Here is a 15,703-nt window from a genome sequence, read left to right as displayed (position 1 = left end):
AGCCGTGGAGCCTTTTCAGGGAATGATGGGTCCAACTCCAAGGGGTTCACTTGGGGGAGAAGACCAGGAGGTGATTCTGCAGGAGCTGATGAGAAGGTCTGGAACTAGCCTTGACGATGAGACCTTGAGATGTCCTGGCCTTCCTCTGAGATTATCTTAGGTGGACGGAGCTGCAATGACCAAAGAGCTGGTCGCCATCCCAGCTTTGGGCCTCGCCTTCCCCTAGTGTCAAGAGTCTGAATTGGACCTTCTGGCTCTAAGATGCTTTCTCATCTCAGCCTGCAGCCGTCCCTTATACTCCCACGTGCTGGCTCCTGACGCCCAGTCCAGTGCTCTTGTCTATACTCGCAGCTTCTTTGCCTGGCGTACGATTAGAAGATGAACTTCGTTTGCAGGTCATTTTTACCATAAAGGGGAAATGATAAAGGACAGTCTCCTTCAACCAATCTGCACCCAGGAGATGAACCCACTGGCAAATCCTGACACATAAGCCAAAACTGAGTGTTTCATTCCAGCAGCTGCTGGTGAGGCCTAGCCCCAGCCACCCAGCCCCAGGCTTCAGTCATCTCTGGCCCCTACCCCACTACTTTCTGGGAATGGCTGGCTGGTGACTCCATGAGCAGAACTGCACGGAAGCCTTTAGTTCTACCTCCAGGACCTACATCCAAGGCCCGCCTGCCCTAGGAATCCCTCAGATCCTACTCCCTGAAGAGGGTACCATCTGTGGCTGGCTTCCCCAGCTCTGCCAGCCCTTAGCCCCTCTGCCTCTGATGCTCCAGCCCTTCCTTAAGCCCCTCTTACAGGGAATCCTGGACTTGCTCACCTTCAGCAGGATATACCCTTCCTCCCTCTGCCTTGGGCTCACAGCTTCTCCACGTAAAATCTCTTTGTACTCCAGTTCTTCATGTTCAAGGGTGTGACTCTGCCTGTTCATGAGTGTGTGTGTGACAACTGGGCCCATCTGTGTGCAACCGTGTGCTCATGGAATGTGGACTCTGGGAGCGTGAGGGTCTATGAACATGTGTGTACATGTGAACATGTGTGTACACATGCACCTGTGTTTTCCTGTGCATACATGTATGCATGTGGGCCTCCGTGTGCCCATGTGGGCAAGTCGTGGATACACATATCTTTGTGTTTGTATGGATGAATTTTGTGACTTATAACATCCATGTGTTTCCTGTTATATGTTTTTGTTTATATGCATATATCAGTGTGGTCGGTCAACTGTCAGGTATTCAGATAACCAGGTCATTATATCTGATCATTCAGATTGGGTGCTCCCATTATAACAATCATCTGTAATAGCTAAAAGGTCAAAAACAGCATGACTATGCCTTCCATCTACAAAAATCCTGGTGCACTTCAGAACTCCTTTCCATAGTCTGTGTAACTTGGGCCTCACAAAATGCATATGAGGCTATAATAATGTTCTCCCCATTTTTATGGATGTAGTTTCTGGGGCACAGAGTGTGAAAGGGGCTTTCCCAGGGTTACATAGCAAGTCACCCACTGAGCTAGAAACGGAAGCTGGGGCTCCTGATGCCCAGCCCAGTGCCCTTTAATATGCCTTCTGCTTTTGCTCCCTAGGTATGATTAGAAGGTTAAGGCTACACAAAAATGAACTGGGTGTGGTGGCATGCACCTGTAATCCCAGCTACTAGGGAGGCTGAGGCAGGAGAATTGCTTGAACTTAGGAGGCACAGGCTGCAGCGAGCTGAGATGGTGCCACTGCACTCCAGCCTGGGCAACAGAGCAAGACTGCATCTCAAAAAAAAAAAAAAAAAAGGCCGGGCACGGCTCACACCTGTAACACCTGTAATCCCAGCACTTTGGGAGGCCGGGGCGGGCAGATCACGAGGTCAGGAGATTGAGACCATCCTGGCCAACACGATGAAACCCCATCTCTACTAAAAATACAAAAAAATTATCCGGACATGGTGGCGGGCACCTGTAGTCCCAGCTACACGGGTGACTAAGGCAGGAGAATGGTGTGAACCCGGGAGGTGGAGCTTGCAGTGAGCCGAGACTGCACCACTGTACTCCAGCCTGGGTGACAGAGCAAGACTCCGTCTCAAAAAAAAAAAAAAAAAGAAAAAGAAAAAGGTTAAGGCTAGTTCGGATACGCACTCTATTCAAGTCATTCAGCCATTAAAAGAAATGCATTGTTAATCTTACTATTATTGAGTTGTAAGTGTTCTTTATATATTTTGGATAAAAGCCCTTTGTCACAAGTATTAATGATGAATATAAAGACTGGAGGGTTTTACTTCATATGCAGTCCAGTTTATTGACTTTTTTTTCCTTTGGTGGTTCGCACTTATTTTGTCTTTTCTAAGAAATCTAATGTCATGAAGATTTTCTATGTTTTTCTTTAAAAGTTTTATAGTTTCAGCTTTTATGTTTAGGTCTATAATCCATTTTGAATTAAGTTTTGTTTGTTTGAGATTTATTTTTTTCCATACACATATCTCATTGTTCTAGAACCATTTGCTGAAGAGTTACTTTTCCCTACTGGATTATCCTGGAGCCCTTTTTAGGAATAAATTGACCATGTATATGTGGCCATATATATAAACTGAAGTCTCTATTCTATCCCATTGATCTTTATGTCTGTCTTTACACCAATACTACACTGTCTTGATGATTGCAGCTGGTAGATTAAGACATTAGAGAGCGTATGTTCCTCTTTGTACAGTGATGCACTGGGTAATGACGTTTCAGGCAACACACACCAGACTGCGTCTATGCTCTGCCGGTTGTACAAAAGTACAGTACATACAATTATGTACAGTATATAATATTGATGATAATAAATACTATATATTTACTATACTGTACTTCTTTTTTTTTTTTTTTTTTTTTTTTTGACAGAGTCTCAATCTTGTCGCCCAGGCTGGAGTGCAGTGGCATGATCTTGTCTCACTGCAACCTCTGCCTCCCAGTTTCAAGCAATTCTCCTGCCTCAGCCTCCCGAGTAGCTGGGATTACAGGTGCCTACCACCATACCAGGCTAAGGTTTTTTTTTTTTTTGTATTTTTAGTAGAGATGGAGTTTTTGCCATGTTGGCCAGGCTGGTCTCAAACTCCTGACCTCAGGTGATCCATCTGCCTAGGCCTCCCAAAATGCTGGGATTACAGGCGTGAGCCACCGCACTTGACCTATACTATACTTTTTATAGTTATTTTGGAGTGTACTCCTTTGGCTTACTAAAAAAATTTAACTGTAAAACAGTCTCAGGCAGGCCCTATAAGAGGTGTTCCAGAAGAAGGTATTATTATCATGAAAGACGGCGGCTCCATGTGCGTTACTGGCCCTGAAGACCTTCCAGTGAGACAAGACGTGGATGTGGGGGGCAGTGATATTGAAGACCCTAACCCTCTGTAGGCCTAGCAGGTAATGTGTGTGTTCGTGCCTCAGTTCTTAACAAAAAAGTTTAAAAAGTAAAAATGCATACATACACACATAGATGTTTGAACAGAAAAACACTTTTTTATTAGAATATAAAGAAAAAATATTCTTGTACAGCTGTACAAGGTATCTGTGTTTTAGTCTGTTATTGAAAAAGAATCAAACAGTTTAAACGTTTTTTAAGTTTATAAAGAAAAATGTTACAGTAAGCTAAGGTTAATTTATCACTCAAAAAAGGAAAATATTTGTCATAAGTGTACAGTGCTTAGAAAGTCTACAGTAGTCGGCTGGGCACAGTGGCTCATGCCTGTAATCCCAGCACTTTGGGAGTCTGAGGCGGGAGGATCACAAGGTCAGGAGTTCGAGACCATCCTGGCCAACATGGTGAAACCCCATCTCTACTGAAAATACAAAAATTAGCTGGGCGTGGTAGTGCGCATCTGTAGTCCCAGCTACTCAGGAGGCTGAGGCAGAAGAATCCCTTGAACCCGGGAGGCGGAGGTTGCAGTGAGCCAAGATCGAGCCACTGCACTCCAGCCTGGCAACAGAGCGAGACTTCGTCTCAATAAAAAGAATCAAAAAAAAAAAAAAGGTCTACGGAAGTGTAGAGTCATGTCCCAGGACTTCACGTTCCGTCACCACTCACTCACTGATTCACCCAGAACAACTTCCAGTCCTGCACGCTCCGTTCATGATGAATGCCCTGCACAGGTGCACCATTTCTCATCTTTTACTCCACATTTTCACTATACCATTTCTGTGTTTAGATGCACAGATACTCACCATTGTGTTACAACTGCCCACAGCATTCAGTTATAGCAACATGCTCTCCCCTATAGCCCAAATGTGTAGTAAGCAATACCATCCAGGTTTATGTAAGTTCACTCTATGATGCTCACGCAACAACAAAATCACCTCACAACACATTTTGCAGAATGCCTCCCATTGTTAAGCAATTCATACTGTGCTTGTTTTTGCAAAACTGTCTTACCTCATCTGGATGCTTTACATGTCCACATAGATTTTTAAACTGGCTTTTTCATCTCCAGCTGGGATGATGCTTAAGATTGCACAGGATCTATAAATAAATACGGAGAATGAACACCTTAATAAAATGGGGCTTCCTATACACACACATATGTATCTCTCCGTCTATTTAAAGCTTTGAAATCAGCATTGTACAGGTCTTGCACATCTTTTATTAAGTTTCTTCCTAAGTATTTTATCTTCATTGACTCTATTGAAATGGTATTTTAAAATTTCCACTTTCCAATTCTTGATGCCAGTATACAACGTAATTTTTTTTTTTTTTTTTTTTTTTTTTGAGACAGAGTCTCATTCTGTGGCCCAGACTGGAGTGCAGTGGCACGATCTTGGCTCACTGAAACCTCCACCTCCCAGGTTCAAGTGATTCTTCTGCCTTAGCCTCCTAAGTAGCTGGGATTACAGACACATGCCACCACACCCGGCTAATTTTTGTATTTTTAGTAGACACAAGATTTCACCATGTTGGTCAGGCTGGTCTTGAACTCCTGACCTTGTGATTCACCCACCTCTGTCTCCCTAAGTGCTGGGATTAGAGGAGTGAGCCAACGCACCCAGCCTACAGTGGATTTTTAAAATTTGATTTGCTATCCTGCAATCTTGCTGTTTCGTCTGTTCACACTTAATGTAGTTATTGATGTGGCTGGATTTAAGTTGACCATTTGTTTTTCGGTTTTTCCTGTTGTTCTTTGCTCTTCATTTACCCCTTCACCAGCTTCTTTTAGGTTAATGAAGTATTCCTTAAAATTTCATTTTCTCTTCTCTATTGCCTTTTTAGCTCCAGCTCCTTTTATTAGTTGTTTTACCATACACTCGGGCTCATCATGCACACCCTTAGTCAATTCTGTTTCATTTCCCACAGGATCCTTCACACTTCCCCTTTACTATTTCCCAGTTTACAAATAAAATACTCTTATAACGGTATAATTATATCGTTATATGAACACCCTCCATTCTTTCTGCTATTGTTGCCTATCTTTTGCTTTCCACAGATGTTTTAAATCATGGCTTGAATTATTATTATTATTGATTGAAACTGTCAATTTTCTTTTTTAAAAAATACAATAGAAAAGCAGTTTTGTTCTTTCCTTCCTGGGGATAGCAAGTTTCCATCAGGTTGCATTTCTCTTCAACCTGGAGAACATCCTTTGGCAGTTCTTGCTGCGCAGGTGTACTGCCAACACATTCTCCTAGTTTCCATTTGTCTGAAAATGACTCTATTTCACCTTCATTTTTGAAGTATGTTTTTACTGAATACAAACAGTAAAACATGCTAGGCTAACAGGATTTTTTTCCCTCTTTAATCACTTCAAAGATGTTATTCCTTTGTCTTTTGGCACTGTTTCTGAGAAGTTAGTGGTAGTTCTTATCATTGTTATCCTACATAAAACGTGCCTTTTTTTTCCTCTGGCTCCCTTCAAGATTTTCTCTTTGTTTTCATCAGTTTGAGTATGATATGGGTGGGTATAAATTCATCTTTCTTGAAATTCTCTGAACTTTTTGTATCTGTGAGTCTATATTTATTTTATCCAATTTTCTCTCTCTTTATTTCTTTAAATATTATTTCTGACCCATTTTCACTCATTATTCAGACCTATATTATACGTATATAATATTCTGACATGTACAATCTGCTATTTCAGACCTATATTCTCCTTCTGCAACTTCTATTGCATATATGTCAGATTGTTTGACCTTATCTCATGAATTTCTGAAGCTTTGTTCATTTTCTTCATCTTTTTCCTGTCTGCTCTGCTGTGATTGGATCATTTCTAGTGACCCATCTTCAAATTTATTTATTCATTCTCTGTCCTCTCTAATCTACTATGAAGCCCATCCGGTGCACTTTTTAAAAATTTCAGTTATTATAGTTTTCAATTCTAGAGTTTCCATTTGGTTCCATTCTCTGCTGAGATTCCCTATTGATTCATTAAGACTATTTTCCTTTAAGCCTTTGGACATATTTATAAAGCTGCTTTAAAGCCTTTGCCTGGCTAAATCTAAGACCCGGGTCATCTCAGGGTAAGTTTCTCTTGGTGGGTTTTTTCCTTGACTAGAAGTCACATTTTCCCATTTATTTGTGAATGAATTCCTGGCTCACAGGCTGTTTCCAGTCTTGGTACACTGAGGATCGCAGAGTTTCAGCCCCCGCACATCAGTATCTCTGTTTCATTTCTAGTCTATAGAAACTATTCTGATTTTTAATATGGCCAATCCTATCAAAAACAAGACGAAATGATATTTGTACTTGCATGACATCTACGTTTGTATTATTTGCATGTGATTGAAGCGGAGCAGGGCGACTTCAGCACGTGCCCACTCCACTGAGACAAGAAGTCAGAAGCATTTCTTAATACTTGGAGCTATTAACAGAAAACCGCATGAGCTGTTTAGAGTTAGAGTTACTCTCACTGCAAGCACTTAAGGAAAGCCTCTAGGTCTATTGTGGGGAGTGCTACAGAGGGAATTCCTCCCTGATGGGGGGCTGGAGCAGATGAACCCTGTTTTGACTTGTCCAAACATATCACCTTTCAAGTATGAAAGTGTCCAGCACAGAGCTGGCACCTGATAGATGCTTTTAAAGTGTGTACTGGGATTATGATAGCCAAGTTCAGCTCCTCACGGCCCAGTATGGTGTGGTCTCTCCTCTGGGTGATATTTACCTTTAAGCAGCAGAACTTCAATCCCAGTGCCCAGGCCTGAAAATTGCTCCCACCATTTCAGAATAGAAAAGAAAATGTTTCTCAGCTGAAAACCACATTTGCTGGTTATGAAAATGATTCAGAGCATTTTTTTTTCACATTTCTGTATTGATTCCCAGCCTTCTTGTTTTATTGTACAATAACAGGCCCCGGGATGGAGAATATATTACTGCACACACGTAAAAGAATCTCTTCCCAGGGAATTGTCTGCATACCAAGTGCTGTGCTTGACGCAGATTTTTTAGTTTAAAACAAAGGCAGCAGGCTGCCAAGAGAGCATCCGGGCTCTCTTTCTCTGTGGCTGGTACAGCCGAGCTCAGAAAGCCCAAATGGACCTCACGTGAGGTCTGGCTTCACGCCTAACCACAGTAGGGCTGGCTGTGAGTGGTGTCCGCCCAAGCCCAGCCCTGGGGAGGAACACGTGTGCCTCCGATCTGATTGGAGCCAATGGGCTGTTATTGTCATCACCACCTAATGGGACTCATCTGTCCACTCCACACTCCACCTAATACTGCAGGCCCTAGGGAGGGGTCCTAAATGTCCTAGGGGTGAAACTCACATTCCCCCTCCCAGCACAACTAAATGACTGAGTAATGGCTCCATCAGTGGCCATCTGATTCGTCTGATCCCAAGGCGAGGAATACACAGGCCGGCCGTGTGTGCGGGGCCATGTGCAGGGATCTCCATCCATCTCTGTCTCCCAGGATACCCACCTTCATTCGTCAGTCCCTGACAGGAGCTGCTAGTCAGTGGCAAAGTGAGCAACAGTGAACGGCCTCTTGGTTCTGTACAACACCCAGTGTGCAAGACCCAGCTCCCTGCCTGTCTCCTGCCCACAGGGAAGTATAGTGGGTTCAGCCAAGCAAGGTGTGGGTCTTTGGGTGAAAGAATATGAAGCATGGGTTTCAAAAAGGGGAGGGGCCTGGAAACTTGAGCGACAGAGGAGGCCATGCTGAGGGAGGAGACGGCAAGGAGAATTCCCTGAGAGCAAGACACATCTACAGTCTGACTTGTGCTGCAAAAGGGTCTAATTGCCCCGGTCACGGGTCAGGCAGCCCACAGCCCCTCCCCTAGCCACTGGGCCAAGGCGATGCTGAGACGGAGAAGGAAGCGCACGCAGTCAGTCCTCCCCTGTTTGTTCTGCAGAGATGAGCACATTGGACCCAGCGCATGAACCCCAACTGCTCCCTGCCTTCAGCCAACATCCCCAGGAGCCCACTGTCGTAGCCAGCCGTGGGATAGTGCTGAGCACCACTGCCCCAAGAGACAACGATTTGGCTGCTTTGATGAAGGGTTGCCCCCTGCCCTCCAGAGACCAATAAAGCCTTGCTCCCTGGCCCCTTTCCAAACTTCCCTCGAGGGAGCTGCCTGCGGTCTTTCTGCAGCAGCGGAAAACCTGCTCTGCCGTGTCTTTTCTCAATACGGAATCCCCTTTGAGGAAAGGGCCTTAAGGCTGGCCCAGGCTGAGCAGAGACAAGATCAACCCTGATCACCCCTGACTGTGAGCACTCAGGTAAAAGATGAAATGGTGCCTTGATCACCCAGGTTTGCTTCTCTGTGCTTTGGGGAATCCTGGTGGGATTGAGCATCATCCAGAAGCAAAAGGGGTGAAATGACTCCACAGCCAGAAAGATACATAGGCTCCGGTGTACAAATAGCAACTGAGCCTCAGTTTTCCTTGCACGTAAAATGGGGATGATAATCCTTTCCCCCATGCAATTGTTCTCAAGATCTAGAGAACTCACAAAAGTGCCTAGCACAGTACTGGTCACAGAGAGGGCAGGCAGAACCATGTGGGACTGGAAAGGATCCCGGAGCAGGTTAATTTCTAGCCAGGGCCCAGCTTTCCTCCAGGAGGCTGGAGCCTGTTGGATAAGGATCTATCTAGCAGGAAGGATCACTTGCTCTCAAGTCTTGACAGGTTTGGTTTGCTTAGAAGTGAATCAGGAGACAGGCTGGACGTGGTGACTTACGCCTGTAATCCCAGCACTATGGGAGGCCGAGGTGGGTGGATCACGAGGTCAGGAGATCGAAACCATCCTGGCTAACACGGTGAAACCTCGTCTCTACTAAAAATACATAAACAAAATCAGCCGGGCATAGTGGCAGGCGCCCGTAGTCCCAGCTACTTGGGAGGCTGAGCCGGGAGAATGGCATGAACCCAGGAGGTGGAGCTTGCAGTGAGCCGAGATTTTGCCACTGCACTCCAGCCTGGGTGACAGAGTGAGACTTTGTCTCAAAAAAAAAAAAAAAAAAAAAAAAGTTAATCAGGAGACAGACCAAAGGAGGCAAGAGACTGGCTGAATCCGGGAGCAGGCCTCTTAGCTACACGTAGGACAAGAGTGTCCCCTGGAAGTAGATTTGTCCTGATCCTGACCCCCACGAAGCCTAGCCTGTCCCCAGGCCAAGATGCAGCCGGAGGCACTCGTTGACTGAGCTTGGCCCCCATTCCCGTTTCTGACCTTCAGCTGACATCTTACCCTGGGCACAACTGAACCCTAATCCCAGTCATGTATCTGCCCATTTAATTCCCCAAATCTACTTCTGACCCCACTGGGCCTGGATGAGAACGTGGACAATTCCGTGAAGCCCCTTTCTTGTCGTGGAGGAGACAGGTGTAAACATTGTAAAAACCCAGAAGTCCTTGTCCCCCAACATTTCACGATCCCACATGCCAGAGGGCGGAAGTGTCAGTGACAACCCCACTCTGTTCCCTTATTATCTTCCATCTCATAGCTTCCATAGATATTTGTTTATTCACAATTAAAGTAAGAAAAACAGCCCATCTGAAAGAGGACGGCAGACCCCAGCTGTGGCCTTGAGATGAGAACCCACAGGCTTCAGTGCACTGCCCTGTCCCATCCTTCTAGATGAAGACCACCGACCCACCCACCAATGTCACTAGAGATCCCCTGGACACAGAGGACACTTCAGGGCACCTTCATGGACACTCCATTGTGGATGTGCTTCTCTTCTGACTTGGTCACCATTTGTAATCCCTCTCTATGCGCTTCGGCCTCCACCCAACCCTTACCAGCAAGGCACTCTGAACGTGGAGGTAACTCCGCGCCTCTCTCCCTGCCAGGGAGAGTCAGACACTAGATGCCTATGGATCTCTCCTGTTCCATTGGCCATATTCAGTATCCCAGCCATCTCTGGCAGGGCCAGGCTGGTGACCTAGGCCTTCACGGACTGGACTCTCCAATCGGCATCTGTGTCTGAGTCGGCCAAGCTGGCACAAGCCCTCCTGGAGTGTGGGGATGGGAGGAAGTACCTCTGTCCTTAGTCCAACTTCTGTTGGGTGAAGAGACAACTGAGTTGGATGTCAAGCGTGCCTCTCCCAAAGACACAAGGGATGACCAAGGGACCCAGTGTGGGGACTCAAGGAGAGGCTAGAACCACAGTTGGGTCTCAAAGTCAGGACCAGGAGCTGACAGAAATAGGATAAGAGTGAGAGCAGGCTGGTGATAAGAAGAGCGAGATGCTTGCCACGACCATAAGAGGTGCAGGAGCCCCGGGATAGGCCTGGCACCTGCCGATGATTCCTGGGCCCCAGTGTGTGTGCTTGGGAGTGACTGTTTCAGGGCCAGCTCACAGGCTGTCAGGACTATCAGGCTCTCCCAGAGGGCCACAGCTTCAGGTTCCCTTAAGATCCCCGGGAAGCACCTGACTTTACAGCTCCCCCTTTTCTTTACAGAGAAAACCTGAATCCAAATAAGGTTTCACACCACACTTCTCCCAAATTCCAAATTCCTGCATCCAGCTGCCTACCTAACATCTCTATTCAGAGGTCTGAGAATCACCTCACACCCAGCAGATCCAAAACTGCGCTGACATCCCACTCCCCAAGCCCATTCCTCCCACACCCTTCTTCATCTCCAGCCTTCCGGATGCCCCAGCCAAAAACTTAGAGTCATCTTCTTTCTCCTTCTTTCTCTTAGACCCCAGACTCTCTCAGCAAATCTCATCAATTCTATCTTCAAACTACATCCAGAAGGCTGGGTGCGGTGGCTCACACCTGTAATCCCAGCACTTTGGGAGGCCAAGGCGGGCAGATCATCTGAGGTCAGAAGTTCGAGACCAGCCTGGCTAACATGGTGTAACCCTGTCTGTAGTAAAAATACAAAAATTAGCAGGGTGTGGTGGTGGGCACCTGTAATGCCAGCGACTCGGGAAGCTGAGACCGGAGAATTATTTGAACTAGGGAGGTGGAGGTTGCAGTGAGCTGAGATTGCATCGCTGCCCTCCAGCCTGGGTTATAGACTGAGACTCCATCTCAAAAAAAAAAAAAAAAAAAAAAAAAAAAAAACATCCAGGACCTGTGCATGTCTCACTGCTACATTTCGATTGCTGCAGTCCCAGCCATCACCTCTTGCCTCCTACTGGTCTCCATACATGCGCCTTTGCTGCACCATAGTCCAGTCTCCACACAGCATTTGGAACAAAAATCAGGCAGTGGGCTCCTTTGCTCTGACCCTCCTAGGACGCCACTTCGCTCAGCGAGAAAGCCAGGGTCTTTACAATGGACTTCAAGACTCCATGACCTGGCGCTCAGCCACCTCTCTGACCCTTGCTACTGCCACTGCCGCCTCCCTTTCTCCTGCACCAGCTATGCCAGCCTCTCCTATGCAGGGACTGGATGTGGAGTTTTCCTTCAATCTGGCTCACTCCTCTTCCAGATATCCACACAGCTAACCCCCTCTTGCCTTCCTCAAGACCGTGTTCAAATGAACCCCTTTTTTTTTTGAGAGAAAGGGTCTTCTTCTGTCGCCCAGGCTGGAGTGCAATGGTGAGATCTCGGCTCACTACAACCTCTGCCTCCCAGGTTCAAGCCATTCTCCTGCCTCAGCCTCCCGAGTAGCTGGGATTACAGGCGCCCACCACCATGCCTGGCTAATTTTTATATTTTTAGTAGAGATGGGGTTTCACCATGTTGGCCAGACTGGTCTTGAACGCTGGGAGCAGTGACTGACGCCTGTAATCCCACCACTTTGAGAGGCTGAGGTGGGCGGGTCAAATGTCACCCTCTCAAAGACGTCTCCCTTGGCCAACTTCACTTGCAAGTCAAAACACTCCCGCCCCCAACCTCTCGCCACTTCTGATACCCCTTTGCGCTGTCCAACTCTCTTTTTCCCCTAAGCACCTGGCATTCTAGTATATGACATGATTTATTTATGTATTATGTTTAGCCATTGTTGTCCATCTCCTCCAATAGAATGTAAGCTCATGAGGCAGGAAGCCTTTTCACCGACAAATCCAAGCGCCTGGCACATAGCAGATGTTTAATAAACGTTTATTATTCAATAATGAACCAGCATGTGCCCTAGAGTCAAACAAACTCACGTTCACATCCTGTCTCTGCAATGTGTGACTCTGTGACTGTGGCTCAGGCACTTCCTACCTCTGATCTTCCATTTAGCTTTCCCACCTGTGGAATGGGGATTGTGGTATCTACTGCCCCTGGCCTGTTGTGAGGACCCACTGAGAGAATGCACGTGATGAGCGGAAGCTGTTGTTGCCGCGATGGTGGCTGATGAACGCCCACCACGCTCAGCATGACGCACGGCTGCGGTTGCACCCACAGCACTCAGGCAGCTTTCAGAGGGGCTCAGCTGGTGCCCGGATAGAAAGCATTCAGGGCTCTGCAGGGGCATCTGCAGCGTCTGTGAAGTGCTGCCAGAAAGGAACAGGAAAGTTTAGACATCACAGGCTGCAATTCCAGTGCACGAGGCTAGACTCTGAGGCTGGCGTTCAGAAGCACCGTTTCCACATGGATGGACTCTCACAGAGAGGACATGATTCTAATCAGCTCAAGAAACACAAAACCCATCTATCTTCCATTGTTTAAGGAAAGAACTCATCTTGGGAGTGGGGCTGTGAGGGTGGTGAAGAGAGTAAAGCCGGAACAGATTTAAATGATAAAAAGCAATTGAACAAGAGAGCACAGGGGCCCCAGACGCCACTGGTCATCATAATTGCACGTGTGCCCTTCTCAGCAGTGGGAACATGGGGTAAGGGTAAAACTCGTCACGACGACAGCCTTCACCGATTACAAAACACTTCCATATCCATTGTCTCATTTAATTTTCATAAAACCCATTCAGGTTTGGCATTATTCACTCTATGTATTAGGTGAGAAGACTGGGAATCACCCACACTGCGTAAATGACCTTCAACATGATACAGAATCTTCCATTCGCTTGTTCACTATACTATATATTTCTGTATTTCTTTTTTTTTCTTTTTTTTTTGAGACGGAATCTCACTGTGTCCCCCAAGCTAGAGTGCAATGGTGCCATCTCGGCTCACTGCAACCCCCCGGGTTCAAGCGATTCTCCCACCTCAGTCTCCCTATTAGCTGGGACTACAGGCGCACACCACCACGCCCAGCTACGTTTTTTATTTTTTAGTCGGGATGAGGTTTCACCATGTTGGCCAGGCTGGTCTTGAACTCCTGACCTCAGGTGATCCACCCACCTCAGCCTCCCAAAGTGCTGGAATTACAGGCGTGAGCCACCATGCCCAGCCTCTGTATTTCTTTTTAAACTATCTATTGATGAATAGTATCCATACAGAAAAGCACACAAATATAAGATGGATTTTCACTAGGGGAACATACCCACATCGCAAAACAAAAGAACATTGTCAAAAACCCAGAAGCCCCCCCCCTCCCCAGCCATGCTTCTTCCCAGGCACAGCCCTCCTTCTCCCCAAAGGTCACCTGACCTCTGTCCCCATCGATTAGCTCTGTCTGTGCTTTAACACTCTGCAAACACAATCATTCCAGATGTATTCTTTTGCTCAACATCACGCTTGCCATGTGTGTTGTCATATGTGGCTGTGTATGTTGTCATAGCTGGAGTTCATTCATTCATAGCTGTTTTCATAGCTGGATCATTCATTCATGTTCATACAACCATGTCCATTCACGCATAGCTATTTTCATAGCTAGATCATTCATTCATGCTCATACAGCCATGTTCATTCATCCATAGTTGTTTTCATAGCTGGATCATTCATTCATGTTCATACAGCCATGTCCATTCATCCATAGTTGTTTTCATAGCTGGATCATTCATTCATGTTCATACAGCCATGTCCATTCATCCGTAGTGTTTTCATAGCTGGATCATTCATTCATGTTCATACAGCCATGTCCATTCATCCATAGTTGTTTTCATAGCTGGATCATTCATTCATGTTCATACAACCATGTTCATTCATCCATAGTTGTTTTCATAGCTGGATCATTCATTCATGTTCATACAACCATGTTCATTCATATGTAGTTGTTTTCATAGCTGGATCATTCATTCATGTTCATACAGCCATGTCCATTCATCCGTAGTTGTTTTCATAGCTGGATCATTCATCCATGTTCATACAGACATGTTCATTCATTCCATGGCTGTATATTCCATCGTCCAAATACAACAAAATTAATGTATCATTCGAGTAAGCTGGTTATATACATCTAGCAGTGGACTTTCTGTGTCATCATGTGTGTACACTTTGTTTAAATTTTGTGTTCCAAGTAGTTTGGAAAGTAGTGATACAGCTCTGATGAGTGGAGCAACACCAAGGTTCTTCGTTTTGAGTTGAATTGTTAAAAACGACTCCCACACACGTGGAGTGGTTTTAAGGAGCAGAGAGTTTACAGAAAGAAAGAAGGGAGAAGAAAGAAGGAAGAAGCTCCCCCGTGCAGAGACAGAGGGAGGGGGCTCCAAAGCCGAGGAAGGAAACCCCATGTGCCACGGATACTAGCCAGTTTTATGAGGAGGCTGGAGGAGATGGTGTCTGATTTGCACAGGGTTCAGGGGATTGGTTTGAGTAGGCATGTCATTCTCATAGCCTGTGAAAAAACTGGCCCTCCCACTCTAGCCTTGTAATATGCAAATGCAGGGCTCCGTGATGTTCTACACACGTGGGGATATGTAGGGGTGGCCTTGCTACCAGGCACATGTGGTGGCAAGGAAGAAGATGGTGGAATCCCCATGTTTGGGTGGACCCGGTTTCTAATGTCTAGTATTTGCATATTAAAAGTTACTGGCCCGGGTCTAAGAGCCAGGGCTTTTCTGCTAGACCAGAAACATCTCTAGGCCTAGCGTGGTGGCTCATGCCCGTAGTCCCAGCTACTCGGGAGGCTGAGGCAGGAGAATGGCGCCAACCCGGGAGGTGGAGCTTGCAGTGAGCCGAGATCTCACCACTGCACTCCAGCCTGGGCGACAGAGCGAGACTCCGTCTGGGTCTCAAAAAAGAAAAGAAAGAAAGAAAGAAAGAAAGAGACAAGAAACGTCTCTAGAACTGCTTTAAAAATGAAAATTTTCCAAGGACCCCTTTTCCTCCCTATCTGCCTGAAATAATTTCTTAATAACTCCTACCACACTCCCCTGCAGGGAGATGCAAACTCCTACCATGTGGAATGCTACTGTTCCAGAGTAGTTGTACAAATATACACTTGCACCAATGTAGAAAAGTTCCAGTTGCTCCACATCTTCAACAACACTTTATATCCTCAGTCCTTAACTTTTAGCCATTCTGGTGGA

The 15,703-nt window shown here is 46.1% G+C and overlaps 1 protein-coding gene across 5 annotated transcripts in view; it reads right to left on the bottom strand.

Moving 5' to 3' along the window:
- Positions 1-15,703, bottom strand: part of LOC105472700 (WSC domain containing 1) — a 515,974-nt gene that overhangs the window by 215,943 nt on the left and 284,328 nt on the right. For all 5 annotated transcript variants that reach the window (XM_071082227.1, XM_071082226.1, XM_071082225.1 and 2 more), the window contains one exon: positions 4,403-4,489. The gene's annotated coding sequence lies outside the window, so the exon portion shown is untranslated. The remainder of the gene's footprint in view (positions 1-4,402; positions 4,490-15,703) is intronic.

This window comes from Macaca nemestrina, chromosome 17, assembly GCF_043159975.1.
Source record: "Macaca nemestrina isolate mMacNem1 chromosome 17, mMacNem.hap1, whole genome shotgun sequence".
Lineage (NCBI taxonomy): Eukaryota > Metazoa > Chordata > Mammalia > Primates > Cercopithecidae > Macaca > Macaca nemestrina.
This window is presented reverse-complemented; position numbering and strand designations above follow the sequence as displayed.